We start from the raw sequence: 18,673 nt of genomic DNA, 5'->3' as shown, positions 1-18,673 counted from the left end.
AGAAAATGGAAAGAGCTTCTAGATTATCTAAATAATCACCTGACCCAGGGATTTAATGGAGCAGCTTGGACTTTGACAAACCTGAATTAAAAGTCAAGTTGTGTTATTATTAGCCACTGTGAACTTGGGTAGTTTTCTTAAATTCTTTATACCACTGATTATTTATCTTAAAAGAAATTAAGTCTAATTATAGTACCAACATAATTTGAGTTGTGACAGAAACAGTGTGCAAAGCTTAGCTTAGCACCTGGCATGTAGTAACCATACTGCATGCTAACCATTATAATTTATTCATAGCACCTGGATGTAGTAACTGTATTGCATGCTAACCGTTATCATTTATTCATTCTCTTCCAACCCAAAAATAAACATTCTTCTTCATTTTTGTTTCAAACATCAAGATCAAGTACAACTATGAATTTAAAAAAATAAAAAAGACTAACCCATGATAATCTACAAGCTGTTTTTTATTGTTGTTTTGTTCACTAAAATTTAAACATCCTGCAAGTTTCATGTTTCAAAATGTTACTCTTTTTATAACATTTTACAACTATTTAAAATCGTGATGGATATTCTTAGTCCTAGAAATAGGATGTCTTAGCCTGTAGAAAACCAGTGGTCAGACCCTCTTGTAAAGGTTGGGAGTTCCCCTATAATTTCAGACCAACAGTATTTAGCCCATGACCCTATTTTATTCTAATAATTTTAAAAATATTTATTTATTTATGTATTTTGTGTACATATGTCTTTCTGTGTGTAAACACACATGTGCATGCCTGTATGCAGAGACCAGACAGGGAGTCTGATAGTTTCTTCTCCCATTCTTTATCTATGCCCTTTGAGACAAAGGCTTTTCTGGACTTGGTGCTCATGTTTTGTCTGATGGCAAGCAGCAGTGACCTTTTTATTTCTAGCTCCCTAAAAGATGGAGGTATATGCAGGGCATTGGCTTGCAGGTATATGCTGGGCATTGGCTTGCCACTTGGTTCTGAGACCTGAACTATAGTCCTCATGATTGCATAGTAAGTTCTCTTAACCATGGAATCAGTTTTCACCCCCTTGCTGCTTCAAAGCTGCACTCAAGCAGGGTATCCTTTTATTTTCAGCTCCTTCTAGCTCTCTTTACTACTAGATTCTTAGAAGGCAAAGATGTCATAAGCTGTCCCATTTAAAGAAAAGTAAAAGCTCCTTTGTCCCTTGTGAAGATTAATTTTGTGTACCAACTTGCTTAGGCTATGGTATTATTATTTCAATGTGGCCTCCCAAGTCTTGTGCCTAAAACTTAGTCCCCCCTAACCTGAGCTCATATGGGGCTCATAGAGCCTGAATTGCCAAGCAGAGAGCATGCTCTATGCCCTGGGCACATATATAATAGTTGTACATCTGGGTCTTCATGTGGGACTCCTAAAGCGGGAGCAGGGGATGTCTCTGATTATATTCCCTGCTTTCGGAACCCTTTCTCCTAACTGGGCTGCCTTGTCCAGCCACAATAGGAAAAGATGCACTTAGTCCTACTGCAACTTCATATACCAAGGCTGATTGATATATATGGGAGACCTCCCCTTCTCTGAGTGGATGGGGAGGAGGGGGGCGGAGCACGGGAGGGGAGAGGGAGGGACTGGGAGGAGAGGACAGAGAAGAAGCTTTCATCAGGATGTAAAGTAAATAAATAACAAAATAAATTAAAAACAACTTAGTCTTCAGTGTGTGGTTACAGTGTTATTGTGGGAGTAAGTTCATTATCGGGGAATATTCTTCATAAAACTTCAAGAGACCTTTCAGACCCATTTACCCTTGGGTCCCTTTTTTCTTTCCTCCTCCTCTTCCTGACTCTTCTATTTCCCCTCCCTCTCTTTATCATTTGAGTTCTGCTTTCTGCCATGGCATAGCACAGGAAGAAGACCCTCACCAAATGTCTATTCTTTAAATATTGGGTCACTCAGTTGTTGGGATCAAATGGTAAATTCCTATTTATTATAATAATGTACTCAGTCTTAAGTATTCTATTATAACACCTGCAAAACAAACTGACCTAGTCCTTGAAATCTATACATAGCTACTTTTATGTAAAAAAAAAATTAACTTGCCTTTGTGTAAATATCTGTTATAGTTAGCATCCTGTAATCATAACAGATTTTAATTTTTCACATTGTGTTTCTGTCTCTCTAGAATCTAACCAGTATTTGGCACTTGATAGCCTGGCAAATAATTACTTGTCAAAACTTATAGTAAACTGTTACTTAATGATTGAGTAACTATAGTTTTTGGTTTCCATAGCCATACATGGGCTATTAGCAAGTAATATTGAGCAAAATGACCAGGGCCATACCTGAATAAATTCCATATCCATGTCCCAGCATGCTTTCTGGGTTGTAAAAAACTGAAAACGTACCATGGGATTTTCATAACTGAAGGACAATCAGTCAGATTGCTTGTAAATCAGCTTGGCCAATTTGTCTTTGTGGAGGACAAAGGACAAGTAGAGGGAAATGGAAATTGGCTCTAGTGTACCCTAATAACCTTCCCTAACAACACTGCTTTACCAGAGCCATGGAATGTTAGAACTGAAAGAGGCCTTAGAGACCATAAAACCCAACCTCTTCCTCTTACAAATGAGGACAGTAAGGCCTGGGAGGGCCCAGCAAAGTTACCCGGCATTTCACAGCTAATCAGAGATAAGTGGGATTCAGGAGCCAATGCTGTCTTCTTCCCCCAACATGACTTGAGTAACATTGAGTAACAAATACATTCTAGGCCATTTGCCAGTTCTGCATGCTCTGCAAGTCGATCCCTGGCCTTTAGTGAACCATCTGGTTGGAGTCAGATATAAAATTCAGATTTTAATACAATGACTTAAGCAGCACAATACAACTGTCATGCAAATATTGCTAATTGCTGTCACTAGCTGAGACCTTACAGAACATATGAACCTTTGCTGATCACTTTGTATGTCTTGGTTCCTATCATCTAAGCTGTGTTATTCATTCAGTTCCAAACTAAGATTGAAGTGCATGAGACTGGAAATAGACAGTGGGGAGATTTCTTCAAGCCAAATATCTATACTCAGGTTGCTTCTCTTTACCCCAGGACCCGCTCAGCTTGTGACCCTCCATATATTTAGGGACATGGCAGAATAGTTAGCATCTCCAGGAACTTTACAAGGGAAAGCTATGTGATAATCCTACCAGATGGAGAGGAAGTTTGCCACATTTATGGCTTCTTTGGGGGTTGTATAGGAGTTTTATTAGACCATAGGTCATGTTTAAAGCTAGTGAAAGGTCTTTTAAGGTTTACAAGGCACACAACAAGGTATTGGTTGGGGTTTCTGACAGCCAAGCCACAAACATGGGTTTTTACAGCTTCATAGGGACTCACTGTTGAAAATCTATGACAGCATAGATTTACACTTGCAGTTCCATAAATACATTATGATTGTGTTTAAAATGCTTTTAGGATGGCCAGACAATTGGCTGTTAAAGAAAAAAATCAAAGAATCTTAATGAATACAAAGTCAAAATGCCAAGATTTACTTTAATTTTTTTTCTTTTTGTAATCCACGTGGGGATAAATGTGTTCCCTGAATCCTCAAATCCTCAAACATTACAGTGAGATGATGTCATATGAACCAAGGACTTAAGAGGTTTCCCGAGAACAGTATTTTAGTGCCTAACACCCTAAACTTTTGCCACCAACAAATCTAGTTTTAGAAAATTAAGTCAGAGTCTTGAACTCTTACTGTGATCCCTGCATCTCTCCTATTTGATTGTTTGTTCTTATGCCTTTAATCTTTGCTAAATACTGTGCTGGGCTCTTGGAAAAAAAGAAATAGAGTCCCTGACTTTGGGGAACTGACTTTGTAATTATGAAGATGAGCTGACCCAAATAAATAAAATTATTCTGCTACTGAGTGGCATACGATAGAAAAGGAAATGAAACAAAGAAGCCCTCGTGTGTGTTGGGGGTGGGGGAGGCAGGTGGGGGGTGGGCCTTCAGCTAAGAGGAATGAACATCCCTCAGTAGTTGATACAGAGCTTAACTGAGACCTCAGGGAGAGAAAGAAAGCCATAGCTTACAGGGATCTGGAGTAGCCCAGTCCACGCCAAAAGAAGAAGCTCCAGGCTCCACAGATGAGACTCAGGATACACTCTTTAACATTTCATTGATGATGTTGGAATCTTTCTTAACAGTAAATATTTTGAAGGCCTACAGTAACAGAAGGCCTACAGTACAGAAGGCCTAACAGGAAATATTTTGAAGTTTGTTATGAGCATGATATTTCAAAAGAATACACACATAAGCATAAGAAAAACCAGAGTAGCTGGAGTGTAGGAGTGGGAACTGGAGTTTCAGACCTGTGACAGGAAGAACGATGGGAACATTCCAATGGCTTGACCATCCACTATCTTGAGGACTAAAGTTTGTGTATTCCACTGGGAAGCCCTTAGAAAACACAGTGGAAAGGGGGCATGTGTTGTAGTGGCTTTGCAAAGACATTACTGCTTTTGTGTGGCAAGGAAAGTTATGTGAATCTGAGAAACCAAGGAAATCTCTGTGTAAGAGATAACGAGTTCTCCATGAAGCCATTCCTGGCTCGGCCTTCTGCTCTACACAATCAGATAGAAGCTGCCCCTTCTTAATAATCCCTAGCACTTCTTACATGGCCTGTCTCCAGAGCTTATCCCTGAGCACACATAAAGATGCATCACTTGCTCTATCTGTCTAGTGCAGACAGAGCATTGTTGGGTTGTAGCTAAGAAGCTCCAGCCTTGCCAGATCCTAGCATGGTCCATAGCAGTTACCAAATTACAAAGGTGCCTTTTGGAGTTCTCACCATCAGAGAATACTTGCTAGTTTTCTCAGTGTCTGTCTGGAAGTGGGTTCCTCAGGGTTAGAAAATCTACCATCTCAAACATGTTCTTTTTGGTTTTGCCATGAAAAAAGATGAGGGACCAGAGCTCTACCTGCAAGCTCTTTTGAGCTCTGTCCTGCCTCTGAGCCACAGGACTGGGTGAAGAATAGTGAGGAGCATCGAACTGTGGAGTTGTATACATTGGTTAGGGCTAAGTGTACATTGATTGACCCCAGCATGAGGGATTGTATGCTGAACAACTACAGCTTAGCAGTTAGGTAATTTCCCCCTCACAAGTCTACCCTAGGCCAGGACTGAGGCTGAGGTTACGGACTATAGGTGAGGGACTTTTTCCTATTGTTATTTTCAAAAGCCTTATGGGCTCAAATTCTTTTTGACATAATTAAAAGCATATTAAGTGAATTAAGTAAACAAGAGACACTGCTTGTCAATTGATGTTCAGAAATTCACAACTGGCTGCCCAGTTCTCTTCAAAGAAAGAAAGGTTACATCCATTCAGACACTGGGATAACTCAGTGAATGAAGCACGTTGAATTTGGCTACTCTGGGTTTAAATAAGTTCAGCCACTTATGAGACGGGTGACTCTGAAATGCTCACATGATCTCAGTGAGCTTTTGTGTGGTGTATATAAAATGAATATAATACCTGCCTGCCAACCGAAGAAAACGGAAAGTATAGATTCTCAGTGATCTTGTCTTGGTACCTTTGTTGTGACTAATTGATATCAAGAGGCATCTATTAGACAGGCACAGTATAGGGCAGCATATAGCAGACCTATAATAGCTACTTATCCAATCAATCTAGTCTCCTTTTGGCTCTGTGTTTACTATTCTTATTTATTTAGCACATGAGTCTCATAAGAGGTCTACTTTTACTAGGATTTGGCCAGTCTTTCATTGTGTGTGTGTGTGTGTGTGTTCACATTCTTTTGTCATAGTCAGTGACATCCTTAAGTCTATCTCTCTGATGAGGTCAGGGGAATGTTTTTGTTTTTGAGTGCTCTACCAGCTTCCTCCTCCAATGAAGAAAGGCTGATGTGCTCAGATGAATTACTAGACTGCAATTCTCTTCTGATGGGAGGTTTCAAAAGGGAAATGGTGGAATTGTTTAAGGAGGGTTCCAGATGGTCATTCATTGCACATTTATTAAAACGTCAGTTTACTTATGGCCAGGGGGCCCTATCAAGGAATTACTGCTCTTGTTTTAGTAAATTGACATGCTATCAAACAGCATTCTAAATGTTTATACCCATGGATTAATACTGTGCTCACCATTCCTCAGAGAATCTTTCAATTGCTGTTGTCAGCAATTAATACAGAGACTTGTAACTGGTCAAAGTGCCAAGAGTCCTGTGGGCGTGTCTAGGACATTTTCATGATTGCTAATGGATGAAAGAGACCCCACACCATTGTGGCCTGTGCTGTAAAAGAGAAACCAGTTGAACAGGAACAAAATCTTCCCAGAAATGGAAAGAAAAGGTCAAGAAGCTCCTGAACAGCTCAGCTCTGGCCAAGGGGTTGTATAGTCAACATTGAAGACAGTAGCAGAGGAGAGTTTAGACTAGAGATTGAAAAAGGGGAGCATGATTTATTTGATAAATCTGCCTTTAATTCCCATATAATTAAAAGTCCTGTGACGGCTTTTTCTGATAGTTTTACATTTTCCCTTCATAGCATTTGGTACTGTTTATGGATATATATTCACTTCTATTAATTATTAAAGAACTTTTGTTTCTTTCCCTGAAAACTTCAAGAAATCGTGCAATAAAGTGCAATCTAATGGGCTCACTAGTATGATCCTCAGATCTCATTCACAACATAAAGTAGGTGCTTAAGACATGGCCAATGAGTAGATGAGTGATAATGCTGAACCTGTTTAGGCTTGGAGATGTGAGCAAAAGGTGAATGAAAAACAAGAGCCAGTGGTAAATTTGTCCGCAACTGAGTTTGAAAGAGTAACAATAGGAGGTACTGGATGGCAATTTGCCAATAGAGAACACCGAAGAAACCAGAACATTCTTTGTGATTTCCCAACAGAAGTATTCAACAGAATGGGATATGAAAGCATCAGAGAAGGTAGGTCCAGGTCTGGGAACAAAAAGTACAATCACATCCTAGAGACACAGCAAGCAGACAATGAGGAAGGGGACAACATTTTGTAAGTAAGGTCTGAAGGGAAACGAGGGCCCTATACATAGGACTCCAAGGTCACAAACGAGGGCCCTATATATAGGGCTCCAAGGTCACTGATCCCTGCAGATAGTGAGGAGAGCCCGAAGTGTTTCAAGCACAGTCCCAACGTGCCTATTGTATTCTTTCCAGGTTCACAGAACGTGTTGTTGCTGCAGAAGAGATATATTTAGAATCAGGAGCAATGATGTGGAAACCACTGGGTACTTCTGTAGGTATCTGAGAGAGAGAAGATGTTGACTTAAACTAAGTAATAGATGGAGAGAGAAGTAATAGATGGAGAGAGAAAACATGCCTAGATAGATTTTGGATGCAGAACTAACTTGGTGGATTTGATGTGCAGTGCCAAACTAAAAGACAAATCCATAAGTTTCTCTGAAGTAACCGAGAGAATGCTTATACCAATTGTAAAAAAAAAAAAAAAGAAAAAAAAGAAAAAAAGAAAAAAAAAACAAACAAACAAACAGGGAGCAGAGAGCCAAGTATTTGGGGATTGGTGTTTATATTAGAAATAAAAAGATGCACGAAGTTTGAAATTGCTGTTAAAGATAAATACGGATGTCGGGCAAACAGATATACCTGCATGCCTTAAGGGGAAGTAGAGCTCAGGACTTGGTTTGGGCACTCTTACCATGTAAGTGATATTAAAAGTCAGAGGAGAAAGCAGCAGACCTAATTCCCGCCCCCCCTCCAGTTCTTCAGAGGACTGAGAAGAGAGAGCCAGGAAGGGTGCTGAGAAGAGGAAGTGGGGTGACAGACAAGCACAGGGATGGGGCCACCAGAATCCAAGTACAGAATACAAACTTTAAGAGAAGAGAGATGGAAATGCCTTCTATCTCATTTCTTTGCAGTTTTTATCAGAAGCTATGCTGGTTTTTCTCAAAAGCCTTTTCTGCATCTGTTGACTTCTGTTCTTGGGTCTATTTATATGGTTGTTTTACTCGGTACTTTGTATTTGTTGGCTCATCCCATTGCTGTGGTTTAATCTGTGGATATGGAAGGCCAGTTGTAGATAATATTTCTTTTATATATACACACATGCTGAAAGATTCAGGTTTACGGAGATGGTGACAATGTGGTAGTTATAGGAATAATAGATAATATTAACTAAGTACCTACAAGCTAGGGCAATTCTCTGTGCTTTAAAAGGATTAGTTAAATTGATACCAAAACCTTATAAAGCAGTGTTTCTCAGTCTGTGAGTCTCAACTCCTTTGAAGTTGGATATCAAATATCCTACATATCAGATATTTACATTATGATTTATAACAATAGCAAAATTACATTTACAAAGTAGCAATGAAATACTTTTATGGTTAAGGTCACCATAGCATGAGGAACTTTATTAAAAGGTCACAGCGTTAGGAAAGTTGAGGACCACTGGTGTAAGGAAACTGAGGCATGGAAGAGATGCTGAATGTTTTATAGCAGAAAATAGATCTATATCTGTATTTTCTTTATCTCTATCTAAATCTATCTCTATTTAAATTTAATCTAAATCTATCTCTAAATCTAAATCTATTTCTAATCTTTATGTTTTTGTCTATGTCAATATATAAATCTATATCTAATATTTATATTTATGTCTATATTGATATATAAATCTACATCTGTAATTATATTTAATGTTCATATCTACTCAATCTTATATCAGATAAAATGGCAGCACCCTAGCCAGGATTTGTACCAAGGTATTTTGACATAGATTCTTCCTTGCAGACATCCATAATGGGAACCATTTGCTTACATGCTTTTCCAACAAACAAAATCTCCCTCTCTGAGTTCATAAAACAGCATGTGCTTAGGATTTATACAATCATATTAATCTGGGTGAACAGAATTATAGTCAATGAAACCAGTCTTTAAACATCAACTAGCAATGAAGACTTTTCTTCCAGCCCTGTCTCTTTCCTCTTCAACTAACAAGTAGCCCAGCCTGGAGGGTTGTAACTCATCTGTTCTGTCTGCTTTGCTTAGCTGCTTCTTACATCCTATCTCAGATGACCTGTTTCTTCATCCTGTGTTAGTGGCTTTCTGTTAAAATACACAAAGTATGTACATCCAGTCCATAAAATATTTTGGAGACCTCCCTGTGAGCACGGGGTTCTGCAAATGCATCCAGAGGTTCCTGCCAGCAGGCACATTGTCCTCACAATACCTATTCAGCTGCTGGCTGGCTAAGCCTTTCATATTCTTCTCTTGATCCATTCCCAGATGGCTCTAACTAGTCCTTTTCATCTCATTTGTATATTTGTATAATGCAATGAAGCATATCCTTGCTGGCACCGTGCAGCAAACTGGTGGCATGCCTTCTGAGAGTTCTGAGGTTGTCACGGGCATGATAGCAATCCCTTGTTCTAAATAAAAGTCACTCCTAAACTTCTCAAAATGCTCCCAAGGGTCCTTGTTCCTCATTCTTTTTGGACACATAGCAGCCACTCAGAGTGTCCTGACATGCCCTATTAACAAAAGCCCATTCCTTTCCCATACCAGGGTGGGGAGGAGGACCAGGTCAGCTTTATTTCCTTAGTGATCTGGTGAAATCGCTCTCCGATTGGAAGTCATCTTTTTTCAAAACCCTGAAAAGATGTAACATTAGCTTAATCATTCCCAAATGAATCCTGAAAAATATTTGGAAACAGTACCCTTATACAAAATCATTTCAGCATCACCCAAAAGTTTCAGGCACTCGCTATAAACTTGTACTTTTAAGTGGCAACTACGTGGTCTGGTTTTTGGAACATCGAGTTCTTTCATATTTTAATAGAATTAAAACCCCTGACACTTGTTTCAAGACCTAAGAAAACCTTTAGTGCTTTGCAAAATGTAGAACCTGGCATGATCATAAGAAGATATATTTGACGTTGCTCCTTGAAGCCGTATTTTAAAAGGGGAAAGATACAAAATTGTCTGCAAGGAGACCAAGATGTCAACTGAAGCTTCTTCACAGGAGGCTCAGGAAGGAGACGCCTAAGGATACATCATATTCGCTCTGATTCCAGGAAAGTAATTCACCCTCCCCCACGTCTACCCCTGCCCATGTAGCAGAGCACATTGGAGAGAGAAAGAAAGAGAGAGAGGGAGAGGGAGAGGGAGAGGGAGAGAGAGAGGGAGAGGGAGAGGGAGAGGGAGAGGGAGAGGAGGGAGAGAGAGAGAGAGAGAGAGAGAGAGAGAGAGAGAGAGAGAGAGAGAGAGAGAGATGACTCTCTCCACAGAGCCCATCTTGAGAAAATACTTGAGGAATTTGTCTCCTTTGGGGGCTTTTGAAAGAGTTGCTTTAGCTGATAAGCTGGCTCCTTTGGTGGAAGAGCCAGCTATGCAAACCTGATGACCTGACTATTGATCTCTGGCTCCTCAGATGGAAGAAAAGAAGTGACTTTGAAAGTTGTCCTCCGAACTCCATGGCACATGGATTTTGTAATTATTTACCAAATAGCATTAGCAAGAGGAACTGTGAAGAATTCTACCAAGTAATGCTTCCTGGAAACAAATCCAACCCCAAAGCAATTAGTTGACCTCATGATAGTCATACCACTGTTGCACCTACAGGCACACCCAGCTAGGCTGATTCTCCCAGGGCTCAGGGCTGAAGAAAACTAAATGACTTCTCTCCTCCAGTAGCCTGCAGAGAACCTTATTGCATATGAAGGATAGCAAGCAGGGAGGCAGCTCCCATGGCCATTCCAGCTTGGTCTTTCCACGTACTGTCTTTGCCATGGTTTATTTTAGCCCTCAACTTGACTCAAATCTAGAGTCACCTGGGAGGAAGAAATCTCAGCTGAGGGTTTGCTTTCATCTGATGGATCTGTGTTCATCTGTGTGAGGAATTTTCTTGATTACTGATTTATGTGAGAGGGCCTATCCCACTGTGGCCCATGCTAGCCTGGGCAGTGGACTTGTGCTGATTAGAAAAGCTGATAAGCAGAGAGAATGAGGCAGTAAGAAATGTTCCTCCATGGCTTCCATCTTAGTTCCAACCCTAACTTCCCTCAATGATGGGCTGTGACCTGGAAGTGTAAACCAACTAACCACCCCCAACCCTAAGTTGTTTGTGGTCAGTGTTTTATCACAGTGACACAGAAAGCAAATTAAAACAGTCTTTATTGAAATGGTCTTACCATCAGATTCTTTTGGGTAGCCAAGAACGACAACAATCTACTATGTTGTTTTAGGAGCCTCTGGGACCTCCCTAACCAAACTCATAGTAATGTATCCTAAACTTGGCATTTGGATTTTTGTTACCTGTGGCTTCTGGAAACAGCCATAGAGTGTGCCTTTGGTCACTTTTATGATACTTTTAATAAGCTTATAATATAGTAGGCTTCCATATAGACTTTTCACACAGCCTCAGTGTTAGTTATCCCTTCTCCCAAGTCCTCTCATAAGATCCTCCTTCCCATCCCCCTTTCTATTATTATACCCACCTATCAGTGAAGCCTTCATGAGAGAAGCTCCCCCCTCCCAGTAGATAACAGTTAATACAGAGTCCCAAAATTGGTTAGGGTACACCAAAGAAGTGATGTCTATATCAATCCCCCTCCTCAGTGAACATCGTGAAAGGAGGGGCAGAAAGACTGTAAAGAGCCAGCGGTCGGGGATAGTGCTATGGAACAGTGTCTACTAGACATAAACAATGCACTCACTCAATGAGTTCACTGCGGTGGTTGTTAACCACAAGGACCTGCACAGATTGAGACTGGATATTTCATCATAGAAGCATGGGGCTGGCTCATGAGGCCCCGCCTCTCCAGAAGGGACTACTGACAATTAATGGTACCTGAGAGAAGGGATGTTCTATTCTTCAATGTTATAACCACTGATGTTTTCCGTTCTCCAGTAAATAAACCCCCCCATCCCCATTGCATATGTAATCTACCATATACATATTTAAACTCAGGAAAGTTACATACACACAGACATGAAAGTAGGAGACTGAGTCTTTGGGAAGAAGGACTCCAGCAGGAAGAGTGGGGAATAATAGAGTAATAGGGAGTAAAATATGATGAAAAATTATTATATACCTAGGGGAAATGCCAAAAATTGAAGATAAGTAAAAATGTTAAAAGGATGTTTAATGATACTACTACTCTTTCCCATCTGCTCTGCCAACCAGGGCCTTGATGAGGCCACTCTGCAGTTGAGAACAGAAGCTGACCACTACCTGGGGACTCTGTAAAACAAGGATATATACCTGCCATTCAAGAAAGAATTTTTATAGGGGGATTGACCTGCATTCTCAATGTCTGGCAGGTAATATGAAAACTAATACTTAAAGACCATAGTGTTGATATCCAGGAGAGAGCTTGACATGAATTGGTCTGATGCTTTGGCTATGGGAGGATCCTTGCAGTAAGAATCTGTGGGTTAACACATTAAAGAAGAAGATAGAAGATCAGTATATCAAAAGGCAAAGGTGATGGGCCAGCAAACATCACTATGTCATACTAGTCACACATTTTGTTTGACGAAATAATTTCATATTTTTGCATCTACCTTTATCTATTCTCCTTGGATGGGGCCAAGCCACATCATTTCTGTACTTGTTAAATCACATTTGCTCTGGCCAGTATAAAACTTGTAGAATTTGGGAATTATCTTTTTTTTTTTTTTTTGCACTTGACATTGTCTTGCTGTCATGTGAAAAAGCCCAGGCTACCCTGACATGTGATAAGAGACACAAGATGAGCTGCCTACTTCAGTTCTCCCCTACGTAGTCTAGATGGTATCCTAGAAACTGCAGAATAAGGGACTGATTACAGGACTTAGGTATTGCACAACTGAAAGTCATTTCCCAGCAACCACAGAGGAGAGTTGTTAAAGAAGTATATGGTTAATCATTCCGTTTACAATGGATGTTATTATTAAAGTCCCTGAAGCAAGACAGGTGGTCAAAAGAAAAAGCTGAGCACAGAGCAAAAAGAATGAGACAAAATGAAGTCCACATCTATCTTCTGTTATATCTGATTCCTTTGCTATGGAGCTGCATGTATGTCTGGCCCATAACTCAGGCAAGGTGTAGGAAGAGATCCATTGAAGCAAATTAAAACATGCCGGGGGTCTACGGAGGGGTGGGCTGGATCAATATTCCAGTCGTTCTACTTTCAATATTGTGTGCAAAGTCTACTGCTTTCCCCCTAATTCTGAATCACTCAGGGAAGGGATATTTACGAAACAGATTTGCAGTCAATAGAATATGACTTCTATGGTCAAATCATCCACCTTCCTGTGTTCTGGTCAACTAACTCTAGACAAGGAATCTGTTCAGCAGTTTGGACAGTATCACCAAACAAGCACACTGCAGAATCACAAGCTAAGTATACAGACATTTTAAATCTCTAAGGTTTTTCCACATCCCAGGTAGTACAAGTAGATAATCAAAAATGGTAAGACGGGTGGGTAACAGAGTAATCGTGGACAAGGACAGCAGGTAACAGAGTAGATGGGGACAGAGACAGCAGCTAGACTTTACAAATCATACCATATTCATTAAGACTTGTGTCATTCTACTTCATCAATCATGCAAGTATAGTTTTAGCATGAGAAGAAAATTTTTAAGAGTATTCAGAAGGAATAGAGTGTAGTAACTGCCAAGCCTGTTGGCTACTGTAGAAAGCACTGTTTCTAAAGGAAGGCGGGTATAATTGAGAGTAAAAGAAAAGATCAAGTTAATTGTCCTTCAAAAATCCTCAACTGTTCTTCTCTGGTAAAGTGACTTTCTGCCTCCTTCATCTGGTCCACAACCCTCTGTGGAGTAATCTGTCTTCCCCTCACTCTTTACCACTTAATTCACCAGTAAAACTTTGGATTGGTCTCTGAAATATCTCTTAATATGCCATCTTTGTGTTTCCACTGCTATTACTGTGATCCTGCTAGGGCTAGCCTGCCACATTCCAGTTTAGAATCCCATGCCATATTACCTGTCCAATCCAGCCTCACAGTTAAAAATGGTGGGATTTAAAAAAAAAAAAAAAAAAAAAAAAAAAAAAAAAAAAAAAAAACATCACACTAACAACAAACTGGTCTCCGTAGCCCCGTGCCCTTAGTTCATCTTTGGCATGAAGACTTTGTCATCTTCCCATTGAGTTTTGTATTTATAGAAATTCCACATCCTGCTTTATAAAATCCTACAAGATATTACTTCAATCAATTCCTCCAATCTCATGTACCATCTTCTGGACCAACCCAAGTAGACAACAACAACAGTGATCCTCCAGGTTCCACAAACCCTTATGCATTTCCATGCTTTTGACCTTCATGTATGATGTTCACATTGTGCCTAATACTTTCCTCATTTGAGTAGACTATAAACTTTTCAAGGGCAGGAAATTTGTTCATCTTACTTTCCAGGTTCTAGCACAGTTCTTTGCACAGGTTCAGATCCTTGCACAGTACTTTGCACAGTAGTTCAGATCCTTGCACAGTGCTTTGTACAGTAGTTCATGTCTTGCACAGTGCTTTGCATAGTAATTCTTCAATAAATGCTTCACAAGGAAAGGTCAGATGATAGAAATAATTATTTCAATAGAGTTCCATCTTCCTATCCCCATTTCAAAACCAGTGGTGTCTTCCTGGATTAGCCCTTGCATCCATTTATCTGATTCTACTAGCTCTTGTTCCTCTGGCTTCTGCTGCAGTATCTGCTTAGTAAAGCACGTGTGGACTCCTGTTCAAAGTAGTTTTACTCTCTAGCCTCTTGCACACTTGCATTCTCTATAGACAGATTGATACGTGTTGATACAATAGCAAGAGTTGTGCTTTGCTTCTGAACAGCTGGATTTGTAGTTATGGGAGGGATGAGTCTCATGCTACATGAACGAATCATTAATAAATAACAAAGTGAATAACGATGCTTGATGACCTTGCTTGTTCTTCCTTGCGGTTCTCAGAAGCCTCCGAGTCCTGACCTGTCTCTCAAGCCATGTTTCCAGAAGCCAGCCACCATTCATATGGTTGTCCTTAGCTGTGTGTGCTGGAGTAGACTGATTTCTAGGCTTCATCTACTTTCTAAAAACTACCTTTGATCCTTATTTCATGAATGTTATCAGTTTGTTTGAACTACAGCAAGATTGCTACATTCTCATGGTTGCTGTGCTTGCCTTGCTAAACTGAACCCTCTCTTTCATTCTATATTTCTCTGATTTACCATTCTTAAAGACTGGGTAGATAATCCCCATGTTATATTCATTTGTTGTAGGCAACTAGTATCCCTCTACATGTCCCAAGGCATGACTGAAGAACAGAGAAATTACATCCATAAAAAATTAAGGCAACTGAAAAGAATGGTTAATTTTATGTCAACTTGACTTATGTATAGCATGGCAAGATACCCGACTAAGCATTCTTTCTGTGTATCTCTGTAAGGATGCTTCTAGAAGAGATTATTAGCATTTGAATTGGTAGTGGACCCAGTAAAGCAAATGACATTCAAACCAGGTAGGCATTACTAAGACATGAATGTTGAGGGCATGAATGGAGCAAAAACTTGAAGTAAGATTTTAGTTTATTCTGTCTGAAAGCCTGGGCTGGAATGCTGACCCTCATGCTAGGCACTTTTGGTCCTCAGACCTTCACTGTGACCTTGAATATACATCATAGGCTCCTCAGCCATGAAACTTTTAAATTGTTGAGTTTCTGGGTATGTAGGTATCATTGGAAGTCTATGGGACATTTCAACTTCCATAAGTGCATGAACTAATTATACATACATACATACATACATAAAATCTATCTTCCTTTTTACACTTCTATCATCTATCTACATTTACACACACACACACACACACACACACACACTCACACACTCACACAACCCTCTTAATGATCCTATTTCTGTGGATTTCTTGAATTTTACTATATATGGTGTTTAGAACCATACCATTATTCTACATAGCTTCATAGAATTTCGAGCCTTACAATGCATTCAACCATCCCACTATTGCTTGGCATATGTGGAACTTTTTCTTTATAATGTTTACAGTGCAGATGCTCCTATAATTCTCATTGGTGGCATTTGCCATGGGGCCTCAGGTAAAAGAAAAACAATCTGAATTTTTCCCATGGCACTTGCATGCTTATAGGTCTATAGAAGCTGTCAGCTGGTAATAGTTACTGCTGGAGATCAGCATAGCATTCAAAGAGTCAGCCTTCCTCTCTGTAACACTTTCGCTTGACAATAATGAAAATCCAAGTATTCATTATTTGAAGTATTAAATATTGTTTAAAACATCAATAAAACCAATATTGGCTAAAATCTTTAGGCTCCTTTTCCCAGAGTGCCTTTCATGGGGAACATTAAAAGGTGCTGGCGGAATTGAACTTTCTCTAGTTTCATCTCTGTGGCAGGGTTGCAAAACATTGAAAACTGTATGAGACTAGACAAGCCTGGGAGGAGGCCATGTGGGTAGTTCACTTACCGCACTGAGCAGCATGGTCCTCTGCTTTTGGTGTCAATTGAGAACATTCAACTTTTACTTTCAACTTTGCCTCTTGCGTAAAGCAAGTGGAGCCTACTAAATGGAAACGTCTTAGCATTTTTATCACAGAAGATTCCTGGAACCTAGTTGCTTGCGTCTCTGAAAAAAATCTATCCAGGACTTCCCAGAAAAGGCCAGGCCTGGAATCTGGGATTGCATCATGGTGCAGAGATTGGGTTCCACCACTAAGTCAGTAGGGCATCACAGGGCTATCATCTGGCCTCAGGGTCACTGAAGTACATTAGGAAGGTTTGCTAAGAATTAGTCAGAATACCTCCTGTAATTTTTACAAGGATATTGTTTCCCAACTGTTGCTCCCATCTCACATATTTTTTGTAGCATGATGTAAAGATACCAGGTGTCACTAACCCAGCTTTCCTGGAGGACTCTGTTTCAGACATGTTGGTATTTAAATCTCTTTTTCTATTTTTATTAAGAATTTCATACATGCATATAATGTGTTTTGAACAAATCCACCCCTCATTCTCTTCTTCCCAATTTCTACCTTATCTTCTGCCACCATTTTTACTCTCAAATCCATGTGCTCTAAACAAACAAACAAAAAACAAACTAACAAACAAAACCCACTGAGTGTACTTAGTAATTCCTCTACAAACATGGGTGTAGGATCATCTAATGGGACCTAGGGTCCCTGAAGACAGTTTATCCTTCCTTCACTCAGCAGCCATTCATTGCCAATAGCTCCTCAGCTATGAATAGAACTTAGTTATTTCTTCTCTTACCCATGATGATAATTTGGCTGGCTTGATCTTGTGCAAATCTTGATAGGCAGTCCCAGCTGTTGTCATTTCTTGAGTGCTATAGCCCCATTGTGTCCAGCAAATAGTGTTTCACCACAGAGATCCACACAATCTTTCTGCTCTCCCGCCCCCTGTTACTGAAGTACAAAGTATACCTGGTTATATTATGAGCCCTAAGGGAGACATTAATGCAATTATTCTGCTAAATGGCCATAGCATGAAAGTACCCCCTAAATTATTCTTGTCTTTATTTTTATAGATGTATCTTGTCTCTCCCTGTCATCAGGGAGGTTTCTTTTTGCAGTTGTGAGTAATACAAAGGCTCACAAATAGTCAACATGCAGAGAAGAAAGATTTTGCAATTTGGAATGTTCAGCTTTAAATGGGACATCTCTCTCTCTCTCTCTCCCTCTCTCTCTCTCTCTCACACACACACACACACACACACACACACACAGAGAGAGAGAGAGAGAGAGAGAGAGAGAGAGAGAGAGACTCATACATACACGCAGGGGGAAGAAGGGGGGAAGATAGGGAGGGGGAGAGGGAGGGGGAAGGGGGAGAGGGAGAAGAGAAAGGAGAGGAAAGAGGTTGAGAGCGCAGAAATGTGCATAGAAGATGGGCCAGGAACTTTTCAGTTTCTTGGCCAAGCACTCCAGACCTTTGTACTTGCTGTTCTTCAGTCTGGCTTTGCTCCCCTGATCCCTATTCTCTCCAGAGTATTACTATGTAGCCCTGACTGGCCTGGAGCTCACTGTGTAGACAAAGTTGAACTCAAATTCATAGAGATTAGTGTGACTCTGCTTCCTGAGTACTGGGATTAAAGGCTGTGTCACTATGCCTGGCCTAGGTTTGCTTTTTTTTTTTTTTAATCCAACACTTATGGCAATATCCTCTTATTATTCTGTTTATAGTTCCAAAGTCATATTCTTGAAGGGGTCTTCTCTGACCACCTAATTAATCCCTAGGATGAATATTATGGGAATGTGAGCCACCATCACAGGGAAAGAAGGAGATGGGATTGGAACCAGACTAAGATTCAAGGTGTTCAAAACAGATCAGGGAAGTAAACATGTGCTCCAGTTCTCTCTCTACCCAGTGCTTCACCCTCTGTGCCAACACTTCTTAACATTCCCAGGGCTGAGACCCTTTAACACAGTTCCTCATTTTGTGGTGACCTCCAACAATAAAATTATTTCCATTGCTACTTCAAAACTGTAATTTTGCTACTACTATGAATCATAATGCAAATCTCTTGTGTTTTTGATAATTTAGGTGACCCCTGTGAAAAGGTTATTCATTACCCCAAAGGGGATGCAACCCATAGATTGAGAACCACATGTTTTCCATGCCTTCACAGAACTTCCTAAATGATTTCT

At 40.1% G+C, this 18,673-nt stretch overlaps 1 long non-coding RNA gene across 1 annotated transcript in view; it reads right to left on the bottom strand.

The window, feature by feature from the left end:
- LOC116075973 overlaps positions 1–18,673 on the bottom strand; it is a 60,442-nt gene that overhangs the window by 11,934 nt on the left and 29,835 nt on the right. The window lies entirely within an intron of this gene.

This window comes from Mastomys coucha, unplaced genomic scaffold (assembly GCF_008632895.1).
Source record: "Mastomys coucha isolate ucsf_1 unplaced genomic scaffold, UCSF_Mcou_1 pScaffold4, whole genome shotgun sequence".
NCBI classification, from domain to species: Eukaryota; Metazoa; Chordata; class Mammalia; order Rodentia; family Muridae; genus Mastomys; species Mastomys coucha.
This window is presented reverse-complemented; position numbering and strand designations above follow the sequence as displayed.